This window comes from Pholcus phalangioides, unplaced genomic scaffold, assembly GCF_987345545.1.
Source record: "Pholcus phalangioides strain wild (caught in Gottingen) unplaced genomic scaffold, Ppha-v1.0 ptg000015l_1, whole genome shotgun sequence".
NCBI lineage: Eukaryota > Metazoa > Arthropoda > Arachnida > Araneae > Pholcidae > Pholcus > Pholcus phalangioides.
The window spans coordinates 68,351,662-68,371,840 of NW_028301608.1; the positions used below are offsets into that span (position 1 = coordinate 68,351,662).

Sequence of the window (20,179 nt, forward strand, 5' to 3'; positions counted from 1 at the left end):
GGGCTCCTTGGCGGCCGGCAGGGGTTTCCGGGAACTTTAGAGGGGGGTGATTGCCGCGAGTTGGAGACGAAGAGGGCCTCATCGGGATTGGGTCCTGTGGCTTACGAGCCGGGGATGCCTGCCGGATCCAGACATCAAGAGAGTTTTCCCAGCATGGCCCAGCCGCTAGGTAATCTGCTTCAGAGCGGGAGCCATGTTTGGTGTTAGTGTTAATGCGTGGGTCGGAGGTCCGGTGACGCGATGCCGGCTGGCGTTCGGCCCGTGGTCTTGGTGACTGGCGGGGCTTTATCTTTTTTTTTTTTCCAACATGGCCCAGCCTTAAGGGAGACTGCTTATATCCCACAAGGGACAGAGTGGGGACCATGTTTGGTGTTCGCATACATGTATCGAGATTTTTAAAAATATTGATTTTTTATCCAATCCTCTAGCTTCGAATTACAGCCGCTGTGGTGGTCGAGTGGTCATAGTGACGGATTCACATCGCGAGTTCGAGCCCCACCGTCGCTACAGTGGTGGTCGGCTGAAGTTGGTTTTCTGTGGTTCCCAAATTCGAGGCGCAAATGCGAGCCGATCTCCCCGTTAAAAAGCTTCACCTCAGAGAGCAACATTCCTACAAACAGTTCAAGCATTCAGTCATTACACTTCACTCACTTCCCTTCTGAAGCTGGATGGCAGCACTGGAAAATCAGACATAATACTAGGTACGCACTCAGACTGTTAGGTACACACACATACACTTTCGGCACAACTCACTAGGTAGTAAATTGCCCATGGCGATAGATCTGAGTTGTGCTCAGTTTGAAAAAAAACCTTCAAATTGCAAAATTGTTGCCCTGTCTCATTTGAGCCCAACAAAAAAATCCCATTTTTATAAGAGGTGCTTGAAACTTGTTTTCGGGTTTATTCAATGCAAAAAATTATAGGTAAAGAATTTTTTTCTAGAAAGTACTTTTTTTTTAGATTTTATGATTTTTTGACAACCAGATTTTTTTCAAACTAGAAAATTCACTCTTTGGAATGCTTTTAGTTTGTTTTTGTATACTGTATCACCTTCTTCGCCATAACTTTATTGTGAAATTATTGTTGCTCTTCCTCTCATTCGATGTATAAGCCCATCAGGAAGCAATGCTGACATCCATTGTCACTTCAACACGTTACATAAGATGTATAAAAATATATAAACACACGTTCATATACGTATATCAAATTGATCGTTCCCTTTGAGCAATCAAATAAGATTAAGAGTTCAAGTAGATCCTGAGCCTGTAATATTTAGAGCCGTAGTTACGCGGATTACAAGTGACCGAAGGAAAATCAACAAATAATAATAACAATAAAAAATGAAATAAAATGTTTAAAAAAAAAAAACCCACATGCGCCTTATAATTCAATGAGCCCGTTCGGCTTGCATAACACGGATCATGTGACTTGGTTTCCTAGTCACGTGCGCGTTTCCCAGATCTTCTTTCTTCTATTGAGGGAGGAAGAAAACAACAACCGACTATTGTTTTCTTTTTATTATTACCATTTTTCTTTTTGTGCTATTATATGCATTTTTTTCTATTATTATTGCAATCGCTTTGCTTGTTTTTGAATGTATCTCTCTGTGTTTTTCTTTTTTTATCCGCGCTGTTTCTTTATGTTTCATCGGAGCTCTCGGCCATAGCAGTTTCTGCCAAGAAAATCAACGGTAATTTCGGTGCTTTCTTGGGCAACAGATGCTAGAGATCTTCTACACTATGGCGTGGGTGAACGGCCACGCGGTTGCTTCCTTCGACTCAAATGACAACCATCCCGAAAACCCAACCGCCCTGAATACAAAAGAGGCTCGATTTCAAGGGTACTTCCAAAGTTTCGATGGTCGAGCATGTCTGATTGATATTCATCCAACAACGCCGAGGTTGTAGTTTCCGTATGTCCTCGTATGGACATCAAGATGCGCGAGTAGTCGTCATAAGTAAGGTAAATGAAATAGAAATCGCACGCACGCATACTCACGCAACATCTTTGTAGCAATAATAATCGGGGTTGGGGGGGGGGGGGAGCAGAAGCCATCCTATACGAGTTTCTTTGTCATTAGTCGGTCATTCATCAAATAACACCTACGATCTTGAGTTCACTAGGTACAATACATTCAAAGTACAGAAATTCCATTGACGCTTCTCTGTAAAATCGATATTACTTTTTTCTTCGAATATTTGTTTTACCATCCAGTTTTATCATATGCTAAAAGTGATAAATCCATTAATATGCATAATAACCCGTTGTTATGCATAATATAGTCGAACCCTGCTATAAGGAACCCATGGTTAATGAATTTCACTGGGTTTTTTTTTTTCAATCTTGTCCCTGCACGAATCTTATGAATAAAACGTGTAAAAATGCGTTAAATTGAAGAATTAGTTGAATGAGTTCATTGTATCGAGGTATGATTTCAGAATTTGTCAAATTGTAGTTAATTATAGGAGTTGTTTTGAGGATGTTCGGGAAAAATTCATTAAACCAAATTTAATTTAATTTAATTTATTAATTGAAAATTCGTTTTAATTAAAAATTCTCCCGGTTGAGACTCTTGCTCTCAAGTTATCACCTGATAAATATTATCACGGAACTGGGATTAATTTATCGTATTTACCTTAACAAAATGGCAATTGTAAATAGTAACCGACAAATGTGATGAATTTAGTATCACGTATAATTATCGTTTACCAACGGAGTCAGTGAGTATAGGGCTCAATATGGCTTTCGGAGTCATCTGATGTGATCCACGGCCTCACACACTAATTTTGTAAAAATGAATTAAGTGGGACATTTACAGATCACTTAAGTGACCCGTGGTACATTTCCACATCACTTGAGTGGCCGTGACATATTCCCTGATCACCAAAGTGCCCCGCGTTCCATTTAAAGATCACTCATGCAGCCCGTGGCACATTCCCAGATCATTTAATTGACGCGCGGCGTATTCGAAGACCACTCAAATGTCTCGAGCACATTCCCAGATAACTTAAATGACCCGCGCCACACTTCCAGATCATTGAAATGGCCCATCTGCTTATTTTCAGATCATTTAAGTGACAGCGACACAGTTACAGATCATTTAAGTGACAGCGACACAGTTACAGATCATTTAAGTGACAGCGACACAGTTACAGATCATTTAAGTGACAGCGACACAGTTACAGATCACTTAAGTGACGCGCGGTATATTTGCAGGTCAATTGACAGACTGTCATACAGTTCCAGACCACTAAAATGTCCCGTGGCTCATTACCAGATCACTTGATTGACCCTCGACATATTTACAGATCACGATGGCATAAAAGATGACACTAATAAATATGTTTAAAAAAATCCCCGAATACACCAACAAACAATAAAATACCCATGTAATAAAATTCAATATAAATAAAATAAAAAATAGAAATACAAAAACCATTTTGCATACATACATATATACTGATCTGATATTGAATATCAATTATGAACGAGAAGATACGACAATATGAATCAAATTATTTTCTCCACGAACCAAGAGAAGGTCCGATTGGAGGTGAAAATCGCCCAGAAGTTCTATGCTACGCTCATCAGAGAGAGAGAGCAAAATGCTATGCACATCATTAAAAAGAACGAACTTCAAATTTGAATCTCACTGAGTCAACGAGTATAAGACTGTTTTCAAAATAAAAATGTTTTTTTTTAATGCTCCGTTGCGCAAAAAACAGCAATAACTGCAGAACTATGTATTTGCAGGTTCATTTCATGAGAGAATGCTCAACTGTGCTATACCGAAACAAAAGAGGGATGAGAAAAGATTACAAGCAATACGATATACAGTCTTATCCGATTCTATCAAAAAGCGTGGATTTTTCTGCTAACTGTTACATTACCTAACTAGTCAGTCACCCTTTGAGATAACTTGAAGCAAGCAATGCATAAAATAGTAAACACGAAGGCATGGGGAAAAAAAGAATTATTCGAGGAAAATTTTTCCTTACCCAAAAATAGCGTCTCTCCCCTTCATTGAAGAAGTTGTTGTTTTGTGTCCGGAAAAGTTTTAAATCTCGATATAACGATGTAACGATATTTTGTGGACCTCTGTCGTTGTGGAGAGATTACCGTTATATCGAAAGGCAGAGTCATCATGGAACATTATCACATTTATGCTCTTGTTGACATTTCTCCACGATCAACATTATTTGTAACCAACAAAATGCACACAATTATGAGCTTTCAATCCTCATATAAAAATTTAAATTAATTATTCAACTCGTAAAATTCAGTTATATCAACATTTTAGCAATTTTTCCAGCAGTTTTAAACACAGCCAGCATTACCGATCGAATCTATCTATCATCTTAGACTGAAGTTTGGGCAAATTGACTGTCGGTATATTGACGATTTGTGGCATTTAACAACATGAGCTGGGGATTATACTAATTTAGGATGAATTTGCAAAATGTATCCAACTTACCAAAATGGTGAGCAAGTATGGATAACAACCGGTGATTATGCTTATAATTATCGGATTTATTACATTTTTACCTTAACATATATATATATATATACTATAAAGTAAAACCGCTTTTTTTTTCACAATGGCGGAACAAAAAAAAATCGTCCGTATAAGGGGGGGGGGGTGATTGTAAATAAAAATAGGGGGGTTCTCTTCTTTAAGCCTTTAAAACAATACTTGATTATTATTTGGCCGTAGAAGAGATGTTTCACTGTTTATGTTTGCTCGACCCTGTAAAGGTGTTTACCATACTTCACTTTTTTGCTCGGCACAGAAAGTAGGAACAGCGGCAAATATTCTTCGACATTTTTAAGGGTCGAGTTGTGAAAATGACGATGCTTCTAGATATCCTAGAGAAAACAAAACCTAGCTATTACTCTTATACCGATAATTCTGATAATAATTCTTGCGGGAAAACACAAAACAAGTGCTGAAAAACTTGTCGTTATATCTTGAGTCGTGTCGCTGCATTTCATTTACGTTAAAAGCGAGGTTTATCAACATTATTCTCCATGGGAATCGGAGCGGACCTATTTTTATTGAAGCTATATCTGAGGTATCGTTATCACTGAGTCGTTTGATTCAGACTAGTTGTAAGTTATTTGGAAAATGGATCAAGAAAACCGGAAAAAATACTCGCGTTGGGAAAGCACATACTCATTAGTGATAGAAAAGCCTCAAAAAGTGTACGGTTTGTGTGTGGGAGTGGCACGCACATATAAACTAGGAGCGGTATTCGTTTCCAGAAAAGGCATTAGATATTCCCGGAAATCTTATCGCACAAACTCGTCTCGGTAATCGTGAAAATCGCCATGACGCAACGCGAGACACCCTTCTCCATCATTTCCCCTTACACTCTCCTATGTGCATATATGTGTGTGTATGGATGGTATCGCCCAAGAGACTGGCTGCATGCATGCATGCCACACGTTCTTAATCCGGCTAGTTGCCTTCCAAAATCCGGACGCATCGACGACTTGACATGCTTCTCATTGTATGACACGTCAGCGTACTATTTAGTTATCTTCCGTCGAGGTTGTGTGAGGAGAAGGGAGTTTCCGCCCTTTCTCCTTGAAATATTCTTCAAACTAATTCGAAGATGATTCGTTCATTATTTTTCATCATGCATGTGGTTACCTATTTGTACTCCTAGACACGAATCTATTCAGAATGATTATGCCAGTTTCACGTTAGGGATATTATTCGAAAACTGAGAATTTTAATGTGTTCAGTTATAATCCAAAATCAAAAAATGATGTAAAAAGAAAAATACACTGCTCAAAACAATTAGGGGAGCACATGGTTTTAACAAAATTACGCAAAGATGTATAACGATAAGTAACATAAAATGAATCGTCCATAATTTAAAGCCTAGCAGGAAACGAAAGAAGAAAACTTCATATGCAAATCAAAGTTCATGACGTCAAAAACCAGAAAAAGGAGATAAGGGCAGAAATCGGGATGTTGCAGAAACGTCTGTTTTACTGCCGTAACTGTGAAATTCGATTGCGCAGTATTTTTTTTTTTTTTGAGACAAGGTGACTTGAGGATGTCTCAACAACGTGATTTACCGGAATCCATGGTATGGCGTGTTATAGGCAGACTGGAATCCGGGCAAACACAACGTAGTGTCGCGGACGCTGTTGGAGTCGCCAGAAGTGTTGTTGCAAGGCTGTGGAATCGATTCCAAGAAACAGGAAATGTTAGACGTCGACCAGGGCAAGGTCGGCCACGCGCCACTACAGCAACTGATGACCGGTATGTACGGTTAGCAGCCCGTCGAAACAGAACAGAGAATGCTACGCAGCTGCAAAGACGGCTGCTCTTGGCAACAGGACGAAGGGTGTCCAGCCAAACAGTACGTAATAGGCTTCATGAGGGAGGGCTCTATGCACGTAGGCCAATGGTCTGCATTCCGTTGACCCCACGCCTCCGTGCGGCCCGAAGAAGATGGGCTGCTGAACATCGAGATTGGGAGCAACATGATTGGAGCCAAGTGCTGTTTACAGACGAGTCCCGATTCAGTCTGGAGTGTGACACCCGACGTGTTTTGGTATGGAGGGACAGGGGCACTCGAAATAACCCCGCATTCGTTCGTGAAAGGTCAAAATACAGACGAGCGGGTTGGATGATATGGGGTGGAATCGGCATAGGCAGACGTACGGACCTGCATATCATTCGGAATGGCACTTTGACGGCCCGAAGGTATGCAGACGAGATACTGCGACCTCATGTCATCCCTTACGCTGGAGCCATTGGAGATTCCTTTGTTTTCCAGGATGATAATGCCCGACCGCACAGAGCTCGTCTGGTGGGGAACATGCTTGAAGCTGAAACAATACAGCGTGTGGAATGGCCAGCGTGCTCTCCTGACCTGAATCCAATCGAGCATGTTTGGGGGACGACGCATTGCTGCGCGACCAAGGCCGCCTGTTACTGTCCGAGATTTGCAGATTGCACTTCTCGAGGAGTGGAACAGTATTCCCCAAAGTCTGATCGATAACCTCATCGCATCCATGGCAAACAGGTGTGCAGCAGTCTTCGTGTGCAGTGCAGGTCGAGGAGACCACACGCCCTATTAAAACTCATGCATCATGTACAAATACAAATACAACGCCACAACAGGCAAATTGCCCAACGAGGTGGCTGACTTAAGAACATCATGGATCCCCGAGCCATTTTTTGGAGGCCCTACCTACTACTGCTACACCCCAAATGCACCCCCCCACGGAATCCCCCAACGAACCCCCCAACGAATTGGTACATGCGGGAATGTGCGTGTACGTGTAGTGCAACCTGACGTAAAGTTTGTTTCTGTGTAATGTTTGTTATGTGTAGTGCTGCCATCTGCCACCAGTTTTTTTTTCTAACTATGAGTGAAGTGTTATGATTGAATGATTTATCGTTGTAGGACTGTTGCTCTCTGTGGCGAGACTTTTTAACAGAGAGATCGACTCGCATTTGCGCCTTGAAGTTGGGAACCACAGAAAACCAACTTCAGCCGACCAGTACTTTTTTTTTTCGTTTACATGTAACCAAATTGTTGCCCTAAATCATCTTTTCATGTTTTTTCCATATTTTCAAAGAATTAAAGCTTAATTCCAAATTTTTTTTACGTCTTTTTTCTGTATTGCGCATTGATACGCGTGTACTATCCATTGTATGCCAATACGTGGCTGTCTCGCACGGTTTTCTTCACTTTTTTGCTTGCTCCCCTAATTGTTTTGAGCAGTGTAATAATGAATAAACATTATTTTTGGTTTTTGTTTCCACTTTCGTTGAAATTTAACAAAAAATCAGTCGGTTAAATTGTATCTGAGCTATTTTATTTGCAACCAACCATCTGTTTCCCGCGGCTTCGCTCTCGTGGATTTGGTAATCTGAAAATTACTCGGCGGTGATTCCCCCATATAACATTTGAACACCTCATGACTCCTTTGGGGAATGAATTTTCAGAAATCCCGTCTTAGTGGGTATCAACATTGTAAAATATAATACCGACTAAATTTCATATTTATGACTTCAGGATTTCGGGACAGTGACGATTGTTCCATATAACCTTTGAACTCCCCCCCCCCCCCAAGGGAGGTTGAATTGTGAAAAATCTCTTCCCAGTGAGTCTCTACATTACAATACAAAAATACTGACCAAATTTCATATTTGTAGCTTCAGTAGTTTCGGATCTGCGGGATTTCTCTATGTTATCGTGGAATAAAGCTTCTGACCAAATTTCATGGCTATGTTATTTTATATATACAGATAATTGTGTTATCGGCTATAATTTAATTATGTAAATATCTGATTATATTTCCACTCTGATATATAAATTTCGACAAAAATTAAATTTTCATAATATACATTTTGCTATATATATATATATATATATATATATACAGTGGATCCCGCTCATAACATTTTTAAAAATACCGTTATGAAAAAACGTGGTAAGCGTGAAAACGCTTTAAATGGGAAATTTAATTGAGAATTAGTTAAAAAATAGGTCGCACGAAAATATGTCGCACTAAGCGGGAAAACGTTCCAAGTGGGAGCGTTATAAGCGGGATCGACTGTGTATATATATATATATATATATGTATATTTTGTGTTTTTAACTCATTTGTTATTTCATATTTTGATTTTTTTATATTTTGTCATTTTTGCTGTTTGACTTCCAAAGCTTGTTTCTCGCAAAAATGTCGGGGGAACTGATGGTAATTTTTTGCCTATTAGTCTTACCATCATTAGAAACAGTTTTGCAGTTTGGAGCAATGTGGGGGGGTACTCCCTTGAGAACGACCTCCTCATTGATCCATATTCTTCCTTTTTACAATTTTTCAATAACTTCTCATCTTTCACCTTTTCATAATATTTAATTTCGGGTTATGTGTATAAAGCAGCCTTTTGTGGCGCGATACACTAACTTTAGAAATTTTTCATTGAAATTTCTAAAGTTAGTGTATCGCGCCATATACACACACACACACACACACACACACACACACATTAACTGTATCTATATAATTTTAGTCTGATGTCCCCTTCTTTACTTCTTGACCACTCATAAACATAATTTTGATTTTTGTAAACAAAAAAATAATAACTTTTTCACAGTGCAATTTCCAATGTACGATTGAATATTTAAATTATTGGAGATCGCTGTTTCCCAAACGATGAGCCGCGTTATATTTCTGAGAAAGCAGCGGCTACGACGGTGATTACAAAGTGGTACGGTGTGACTCTTCGGGGTACGGATTAAGTTACTGAAAATCAGATACCAGGTTTCCTTTTGAAATATTCAAGACTTTTGCTTCTTTACCGAGGATTTCGCGAAAGTTAAAAAATTTGGAATCCTCGTTTCAATGAAATATTTGAAAAAATTCATTTTTTTTCTCTCAGTTATCACTCAGTGTTGGATGTAACCAATATTTAGAATTTGCAAAATGATATTAAAGCATTTTGATTGCAAAACTTTCTACGAAGCCCGTAGGCCACAAAATCATGCAGTGTGGTACCATTCCCTATTATTAAATTAAACATTGCTTCCCAAATTGTTGAGCACTTTTATTTACTCTGAAATTATTTCTTTCATTAAATTTGTGAATTTCTATCAACTCTGAAATAAATTCTTTCACCGATTCCGATTTTTATCATCAATTATTTCTTTCATTATTCAAGAAATTAAATTTTCATTCACTACAAAATTAAATTTTCCTTAATTACAAAATTAAATTTTCCTTAATTACAAAATTATTTATTTCATCAATGTGTTTCTAAAAAAATTCTGAAATTATTTTCAATAGTTCGTTTCTATTAGTAACTCTGCAATCATTTCTACCAGTTGTTCGGAAATTATTTCTTTCAGCTATTGTGTAACTGTTTTTTTTTTTTTTTTTGTTTATAAATTTTCAGCAGTTATGAAATTATAAAATTAAATAATTTTAATTATGTAAATTCTGTAATTATGTTTTCCTTTTGGATGCTCAATTTTGCCCCTCGAAACACATGAAAACATAGTCCCCTCAAAAAAGTGTTTTGGCTCTGGGCCCCCCTCCACCATGAATTCGTTAAGACGGTCCTCTCAATGCATCAGATGCACAGTATTAATATCGGATCTGGAAATTATCTCACAGTTCTAAATAAAGCAGTACAGATTTTTTTTTTCAGTGGTCAGAGAGAGAGAGCACTCTTTAAAGAATTTTTCTTTTGTAATTTAATCGTTTTTCTATGTAAAGTAGCTATTTGCTCAAAATAATCGGCCGGCCACATTTCGCCAGCGCGCCATAGGTTGAAAACAAACCCCTGTATTAAAGCTTCAGCTATATCACACAGTTTCATGTGTAGTGTAAATACGCACACTTTTATTTTATTTTCATGCACAGTGATGGATCGGAACCTCATTTTAGACTATGCCGTACAGCCTTAGTTCGAAGTTTATCGTTGAATACACCGTCGAGAACCTCAACCGAATTTCCATCAGACCTAAGCTAATGCATCATAAACGTCTCTCTCGCACACATACAACACGGTAGATCCGGTTGCGTCCATCCTAATCCCCAGATTACGTTTGACCGGAACAACCAGTCTCTTCCTCTCGAGAAATCCTGTCTCTACCTTCCTTCCTTCCTTCGCTGGATATATCCCATTATAAGACGCACCCCTCTCTCTCTCTCTCTCTCTCTCTCTCTCTCATCTACACACACACACATACCTATAAGTATATATCTGTATGTGAGTGTGAAAGTGCATTCCCGCATGAACCACTTTCACTTCTCATCAGTATCTGAGTTGTCGTGCAAAACGTGCTTCTGCAATACAATATCGGTCTGGATGTCATAACGCTCAGATGCTTTGACCAGTAATCAATGTTTGTCACGTGAAATTACGATATAAAACAGATCCATCGATTGCCAGCCTAACATTTTGATTCATTGATCAAACACACTCACAAAACAATCGAGTGTGACCCAAGAGACCGGTCGGTTCAAGACATCTGTTGAAATGTAGCTTACATTTAAAAACAAAATGTCTATGTGTGAAAACACAGTACACACGCAAGTCTAACTCGGCTACTACAGTCAACTTCTGAAATCGAATATTTCGAGAAATGTTGTCGTTATAGTCCTGTTTACGAGTCTCATATTTACTTGAATATCCATCGATAGATAACAATAGTATAACAGACGAACATTTCCTTGTTTCGGAACACATTAGCTCTCATTATAAGAATTTCGTGGAAAACGTCATAAAAAGAGAAACGAAAACGACGGAAAGTATGTCGTTATAGCCGAGGTCGTTTTCGTCGTCGTTATAAGCAAGGCTCGTTAGCATTGTTCTCTACGGGAAACGGCTTTGTACACCAATTATCGACGTTATAGCCGAGATATCATTATAACCGAGGTCGTTACAACCCAGTTTGACTGTATATTCGTTTACGGGTATTGGAAAGGTTTTGTTGAAAGATGCTGCACACTTGATTCGTCAAAGGAAGGAGATTGTCAGTGCCGGTTTCACGTATTTTGCGGACGGGTGCGAAAAAGGTTTATTGCCTCGCATAAGAATATCTGTGCATCTTGTGTATTAATTACATCACGGGGTAATGGTACGGTTCTTTAATAATGACATATCTAGAGATTGATACAATTTTGAGCTACGGCTTTGTTAAGCAGTGGAAACTTACGTTTGAAAAAGTCTTTCCGTAGAGAACAGCCAAATCTACAACACGATACTTACAAACATGAAACTTCAAGCATCTTTACTTCAAAATATGGAAGGCAAATGATAGCAACAGCAAAAACAAGAAGGGCTCTTGAATACGTTAGGGGCCACTCAGAACACACATTCCGGTATGTACCAATATGTCAGAAATTCCTCAGAGGAATGTGCACGAGGTGCATGTACGGTTTATAGTAGTAGTTGAAGTTAACGCGTGAAATTAAAAAGTGATTAAGATTGAAAAAATCTGAGGTGTGCGTGTCGAAGCATTTTGATCTCATTTTATGGCCCCAATAATTTGCAACATAGTGCGGCTGCCTCTTCGTATTTGCCGAGGTTCACGTCAGTTAAAGTCCCGCCACAAAGAGCAACAGGCGTTGCAACGGTACGTGTATTCAATCGTTACACTTCACTCATAGTTTGAAAAATAGATGGCAGCAATAAAAATTCGCGCACAACACTAGATACGCACTCAAACTGTTAGGCAAGCATGCATGCTTCCGGCACAACTTATTGGGTAGTGAATTTCCCGCCTTCCCGCCATAGCGATAGACCGGAGTTGTGCTCGGTTTGAAAGAAAGAATTATTATGGTAAAGGTTCACTATGACCACTCGACCACCACAGCGGCAGTTAAGGTAATCATGTCTTAGTTGTCTGATTAACCCTCCACCCCCCAATCTTTAAAAAAGCACCCCTCACCCCCCCCCCTACACACACACACAGACTCATAAATAAAACAGTTAATACAGATGTACTACAAACATATAACAATTTCATTTCCAACTTTTCCGATAGATGGCAGCACATTTATAAAGACACCACACCGCACCACACCACACCACACACACTTCTAATAAGTTTACGTCAGGAAACAAATACACATATACATATCTAAAACAGTTTTCGATACGCACTAATTCACGAGGAATTTCTTAGAGGACTGTTTGAAAAGCTCATGAGTGATTTGCATAGGCCTAATTTGTAATATATTGAAACCTATAAAACTCATGTTGGTAATTCTTTCCCATGTCAAGAGGCAAGAGGGAATTAATTGCCAGTGCATATAATATTGTAAATTTTATACTTGCAGGAATACAGCTTAAAAATTAAGTCTTTATGATAAATTATGTTTAAAATTTTACAAAATGTATATCTTACATTGCGATGTTTAGTTGATCAAGAAGAATCGATTTTCCACGATCGATTATTAAAGGGAAAAATGCTAGAGCAGCAAATGACAAAAAAAAAATTAAACAATGTCAAATGTGGTATTAAAAAAATGGGTCATTCGACTTTTTATGGTTGGATATCTAGTGTATCTCGTTACGATATCGTATGTGTTCATGGAAGTAGGTTTAGCCATTTCTTTTTTTTACTTTCGGCTATAGTGCCACCAGTTAGAGAGTATTAGGTGGCTCAAATGTCTTTCGTCCGTCGTCAGTCTAGTCCGGTGTAACGTGTGCCACGAAGTACATACATTAAGTCTGGCTGTGTCAGTTGAAGCAGAATAAGTCGGTCTTCCTGAAAAAGACATTCGCGGCGACAGAGAGTGACATGTGTCGCTCTGAGCTCCTCTCATTGGTTGCGTGCTATCCTTCTGTTAGAGCGGATGCAACTCCCTGATTTGACAAGATATCTCGTTTCTTAGATCTTTTTCTCTCTTGCGATGCCGGTGGTGTATTTCATAGCGAAATACTATCAACCGAACGAGAATAACAAAAAAAAAAGCTACCAGAAATTACTTTTCTAGAATTTCACTTCTCTATCAACTCACGGGGGGAAAAGAGTTTCTTTTCCTTTTTTTCCTTTCTATCAGTTAGAAAATCTCTTATTTTCTTTCGCAAGTTAAAAATCTGACTTCTTTTTTTTTTTTTTTTGCCGTTGGACACTGATTCAGGTATCAGTTTCACGTCGAAAAAGTTACCTCACTCATCGGTGGTCAACGAGAAGCCATTCATACACGTGCATTCTGAGATATCTCGGACGACTGAAAAGCAAACGAATGCCCAAAACATAAGTTCGTTCGGAAGAGTTGATCAGCTTTGTCCAAGAAGACACCAACATGGTGTATTTGCCTTATTCGTTGATGTCTTCTTAACATAACTTCGTTTCTCACCATGCAATGGCAATATACCGTCACGAACAAAAAAGATTAATGGAGATGCAATTTTTAAGTTTTTCTATTAGTTTCTGTAATTATTATATTCAACTGTAAATACATCTACAGTGATATTTCGGCTAACGAAGGTATTTCACTTTCGTTAGCTGAAACGTTATTTTCCATAGATTTCTAAGGAAAATAATTTAATTCGTTCCAGAAGCGGCCCAAAATTCGAAGATAAGTTTCAAAAAACAATAAAAAACATTATAAAAAAATGACAAACACTGACCGAAGGCTAAGATAAACAACTTGAGAAATAGATGAAGGAAAATTTATAGGGAGGTGAAAAAAACTGAACATCTTATTTTACACTATGCAAAGCTATGCAGTCGGGTTCGTGAGCCGTAGCGAAAACAAAGTGTGAGGTGGTGTGCTGTGTTATATGATATAGTTAGCTCATTTCTGTCTCATACACACAAGCAGATGGAAAAGATGAGTTCCTAGAGTGTTCAATTTGGTAATAAGAGTATTACTGTATCCACTGCAATCATTCAAGTGGGGGTAGAGCTGACGAAATTTTGCGGACATGGGGGGGGGGGGTGTCAAAAATGGCTAAAATCTTGCTGACGTAATACTCTCAAAAACTGCAATTTGAGAAAATCGCGTTCAAAGTGTTTTTTCCTGTTCACGTTTACACTATAATTCATTAATTTTTGATTTCATTTTGAATGAACAAGTTAACCCAATTAACATTTTATTAAATATAATGCTTCTTGAATTTGAATATTTTTGCATTTTACATTTATATTTATATTGAACATTTTTAAATCAAAACCATCATAATATTTTTTTTTTACATGAGGCCTATCTAATCAGCACGTGACTTTATCAAATCAAGTAAGTGGACCCAGGGCCTTAAGTACTTCACCAAACACTGGCCATATCACTATATTGCAATTTATTGTACAAGATGCATCTTACCACCGCGCCGCTCGGGCACCAGGGCCATAATTAGGAACTTTGCCGCACCCAACAATTTAAAATTCAATAATGTTATAATGGTGTTCTTTGTTTCCACCTAAAACTTACTACTTCCTAAAGTTTGACGCGTGGGACAGTTGCCCAACCCGCCCCCTTCCAGTTCCTTCCGTAAGTGGACCGCAAAAGATTTCCAAGAATTATCACTCGAGTGGCCCCGGGCTGATTCTGAATAAAATGCAATTTATTCGTTCGATTATTATAACGACAGCGTACGGAGCCAACTTTTTGGAGGTGTATGTTTTTTTTAATCAAAAATTGATGTGCATTCCCCAAAACCTCCACGACTAAGTTTAAAAACATAAGTCCCGTGAGGGAAGGGGAGGATATTTCGAAAAATTGTGTACTGCGCTTGCAAATCAAGATACTTATCCCTGTACACTATGGGCTGATTATAAGAAATCTGTGCACTTGTGTCAAACTCAGTAATAACGACACCTCAGCTATAGCGTCAATAACCTGGTGGTCCAGGGCGATCCCCATTGAGAGTAATGCTCGTGAACCTCGCTTATAACATCGATGAAAAGCAACAACCTCGAATATAACGATAAATATTTCATCACTTTTATTTATGTTTCAACGACGTTTTCCGAGAAATTCCTACGATTAGAGCTGATCACATTCAGGGAATATTCATTGGAAAAAAGAGAAGATTTATTGCATGTTTGACTCTCCGACTTGCTTCTTGACGTGACCACTATACGAAACATTTCCGCATTTTGCCCTTCCTGACTATTTTTTTAAACAAAATTTTTGTTTGTCCCGTTTTATTTTAAACTTTTCAACGAATTTCGCTTTAATTCCTAATCTCTACTAATATCAGGAATGAAGGTGATTTGCATAACATAAATTTTGTGTCATAATGAATTTAACTATAAATACTCATCTGACACTTGCCTAGTTCATTTTTTCCCCGTGAAATACATTTCAGACTTGCTGTAGCACTGTATTTCTTGCCAGGATGATTTATAGCAATATTTGACAATATTGCCGATTTATTTTTCGACGATATTCGTGGCAATTTTTGGAAAGAATTGGCGATGTGTCATATTTATTATCCAATTTTCCCGTATTTTTCTAGGTCAGATTAGTCACCCTCCCCCCAATTCAGAGGTTCTCAAACTTTTCGATGGCGGCTCCCTTGTCCAGTCATCGTTTTTCCGTGGCTTTCCAGAACGTTCTAGAGAGGAGGCATTCAAAGCACTGAGCACTCGCACATTACATTCACAAGCTCCTAGCGACGTCTTCAAGAAAGATTATTTACCACGCTATGCCATTAGGAACCGCGCCGCCCAATTTGGAAACACAGTCCTGATCATAAGGAATAAAAAAAATATTTTATTGCCTCTGGTTATATTTTTCGTCAAAAAATATCTTTAAAAAACCACCCTCGGTTGCAACGACAACTCGGTTATAATGGCGAAATCCCGTGGAATCTTCGATGTCGTTATAACCGAATTTGCCTGTAATACGATTATTTTCAATTCTTTCTATGAATTTGAGTCTGCATCATGGGCATCCAAGGAAACTTCAGTAGAGTCTCGATGATCTGAGGTAACCGAGATCCCCTCGGATTAATGAAAACTTGGATTGTAAGAAAAGTATTAGAAAACTACTTTTACGGGGGGTGGGGGGGGGGCGGTGATACCTACTCTTACTTGTTTCGTCCTTAATTCATTACACAGCTATCAAGACCTATCGCCTCTTTGTAAGTGAGACTCATGGGGGCTCGAGGGTCCCGAACAAAAATATGAATACTCTTTTCTTTCTTTTTGTAAACTATAAATTTACCATGAAAAATTCTTACCTGAAAGGCCGTGAAAGAACTTACTCTAGGACTCAAGACCCCTTTAGTCCCTGTTAAGGCACCCCCCCCCCCCAAGACTGAAATTACTCGTATTTCGTAAGAAAAATGAGACAAAATGAAAGAACACTTATTACTGGCGGAAAACAGAGAAGCTTTAAAAAAGGAATTTCCAATTATGCGATTATCTCTGATTATCCGTAACCTCGAAGTTTCAAGACTCGAGAATTTTCGAGACTTACTGTACACTACAGCCTGCCTTATAAGTGCATATTTGTTTGAAAACACACATCCATTCAAAGGAACTTCATCATTACTTCACTGCTTACTCTAATTTGACAAAGATCAATCCTTAAAATGATGTTGATAGTGGCGGCACAAGTAGAGAAACAAAAAGCTAGGCAAAAAAAAGTTGGGAGGCTTTTTTTCCTCTTACACACACACCAGGGATACTTTACGGCCAGGCCTGAGAGAGAGGATGTTTCCGAACGTGCTGGTATCATCAGCTTTTAGCCGCCAGCACGAACGAAAGACTACAAGAGGGTGGATGGGAATGGAAGATGGACCCGCGTTTGCATAAATTTCTAGAAATCACCCGACAAAAGTGCAATGACTACAGCTTGGGGGACAGTCAATTAGGGGAGAAGCGCTACAAAAAAAAAAAAAAAAAAAAAAGAAGAGAGAAGCTACTTTTCTCTCTGTTTTTATTCTCTCCAAAGCAAACGACGACCAACCGAACGAACCCTTTGCACAACAAAGTTGGAAAAGCCTCCGGGCCTCGTAAATTGCCTTTTTTCGGGATCTGAATCCCGTACACGTGCCAGTTATTGAGAGCAACGACGCACGCACGCACTCGCACAATTTGTTCAGTTTTTTTTTCTATAATATTGTACATGAGTTCTGGTGTTACTTCTTTTTTGTTCTTCTAAAGTCTAAAGTGAGAGGGAGGTTTCAAAAGAGCAGATGACTTTAAATTAATCCGCTACTATGGTTTTTTTATCCATATAGAATAAAAACAACGTTCAAGTATATGCATATAAGACCTCTTTTATTCATAATAAAAAGGGAGTTTGAAGCACAATAACTGGGAAAAGGTCTATTATAAGTAAATCAACAGTGTTTACTTCAACTAACTGTGAATTGATGTCTTGATGAAATCACTAATTTTAATGCAGTGATACCTCGATGTAACGATACTCTGCGGACCAAGAAAAAATGTCGTAATAGGGAGGGGGGGGGGATATCGTTATATCGAAAGGTAGCGTTATCGTCAGGCACCGTCAAATATATGCTGTTGTGGCTCCTGAATTAGCTTTGACAGTACCCACATAAAATGCATTTGTGAGGATTTATTCATAGCAAAAAAAATTCAATTGATTAATTAATGAATAAAATTCAATTTGTTTTTGTACCCTGTTAAGTAGTTTATCGCATAACACTTTTGTGTACTACACAGAAAGTAGCCCCACTGCAACTCTTTCGGAGGGTAGATAATAAAAAATACCGATGTAATTAAACAAGTCGTAGATGAAATATTTTAGCAAATCACGTATACAGTTGCAGCTCTTTTTTACAAACAGCGAACCAGTCCTTTGATTCCAAATAATAGGTATTTTTCTTTTTTTAAAAGCTTTTCCCAATTAATAACATTGGATTTCATAAACTAATTGTCTGAGTTTGTAATAGAGCAACAGGCCTATAACAGCACAAATATTTAATCATTCCATAAGATTACTCACAATTTGAAATATAGATAGCAGCTCTGAAACGCTTGATTACAATGCATAATCGCTGGTAAAAGGGATGAATCTAGGGAAATTTATGAAACTTACGAAAATACTTGGCGAGTATGCATAATAACCGGATTTATGACATTTACCGTAACATGCATATTAGATCAGTTGACCCCATAATAACGCTGAAGGTCATTGATGACACCCGTGAGCCAAGTAAACCCTACAGGCAAATGGTTACTACGAGAAGTCACGAAGCTGAGTGAATATCATTTCTTATAGACTGAGATCTCCCGTCTAATCAGCTTTCACTAGCCCGAAATTAGTAAATGATTTCAAATTTGCTAAAAAATGGCAATTACAAAAATTCTGTTTCAATTTTTTTTCAAATCGTGAAATTCATAACTTTCAATTCAAACCCCCCAGCATTGTGTATAAAAGTTAGTATAAAAACACAACATCTCGGTAAAAGGAATAATAGCACGTACAATCTTTGATGGCCCGTAACAGCCATAATTCAGTTCGAAATTGATTCAGAAAAATAATGACGCTTTTTTTATAACAATTCCTTCACAATTTCTAATCGTTTTTCCTTCAATAATAATTTTTCCTTTTGTTCATACATATCTTATAATCACTTCGTATGTGATTATAAGATATGTATGAACAAAAGGTTGATCGTATTTCTCAATGTCTATTGACAATATATTTTTCTTTCAATCTTGAATAAGAGGACACACGATAAGTGTTGTTTGTAGAAGGACACCAATTTCTTTTTCCTCAAGAGATTAGAATTGAATCACTGATATGTTTGAGATCATCCACAAAATTTATTTATATTAATCCGATGCCACAGAGAAAAAGGTGGAAGAGGAAAACATCAGCTTCGTGAACGTGAAAGCGTATCAGTGGGAAAAAAAACAACAAAGACTGAGAAAAAAGGGTACATCGAACGTGAGTTAATCACTCTTCAAAATTCTCGGCCTCTCAAAAGCAGCTGACTCAGTCCGCTGCAACTCATCAATCAAAACGACTGCTAGTGACAGATACAAATCTTATCCTATTATAATCATGAGGATAAGATGCTTCTTCTTTCTCTCCATCCCTCCCACCCCCTCCCCATACACACATAGTGTATGCGCAAAGAAAAACCGTCTTCCAGGTAGAAAAATAAGAAAGAAATCGTGAGAAAAGAAACAGTAGCCGATTCTATAATTACACTAATAATCACTTACCAAATTTTGTAACTGTTACTCCAAACACAAGAGGTTCGTTGGTTATTCCGGTTGCTATTAAAGCGATCCCTCAATTGACGCAGCTGCGGTTCGAAAACAACGAGATCCCCTAAGAAAAGATCATCATCATCCCCAAACAGCACAATCGAAGACACTTGAATTTTATATCATTCTGAAAGGGGAAAAATTAAAATATAATTAATTTTGATCAGTAATAAGCAACACACACTTTCTTATGATGTCGGAAAACGCTAATTCTAGCTGACGATTACTCATCCAACCGACCGACGTTTAAATTAATGATCAAATGCCACGATGCGGTTGATGAATTTCAGTTATATTTTATTATGAATGGAATTTTTATTGAGATTAATAAATCGGTGGGCATATATGTGTTTTAAAATTCCATTCATTCCTACACGATGAAACATAGAAACTCTTTTTTTGTATCGCGGATCTCAAATGTCTGAGAAATGCTAACAGATGGCGCTGGCTGTGCGTTTTGTTACTTTTCACTTCATATTTCCATCAGGCATGAT

General features: G+C 38.2%; 1 protein-coding gene across 10 annotated transcripts in view; it reads right to left on the reverse strand.

Annotated features, from left to right (window-relative positions):
- LOC149076594 (uncharacterized) overlaps positions 1-20,179 on the reverse strand; it is a 307,582-nt gene that overhangs the window by 212,888 nt on the left and 74,515 nt on the right. For all 10 annotated transcript variants that reach the window (XR_016194077.1, XR_016194076.1, XR_016194078.1 and 7 more), the window contains exon 2: positions 19,641-19,812. The gene's annotated coding sequence lies outside the window, so the exon portion shown is untranslated. The remainder of the gene's footprint in view (positions 1-19,640; positions 19,813-20,179) is intronic.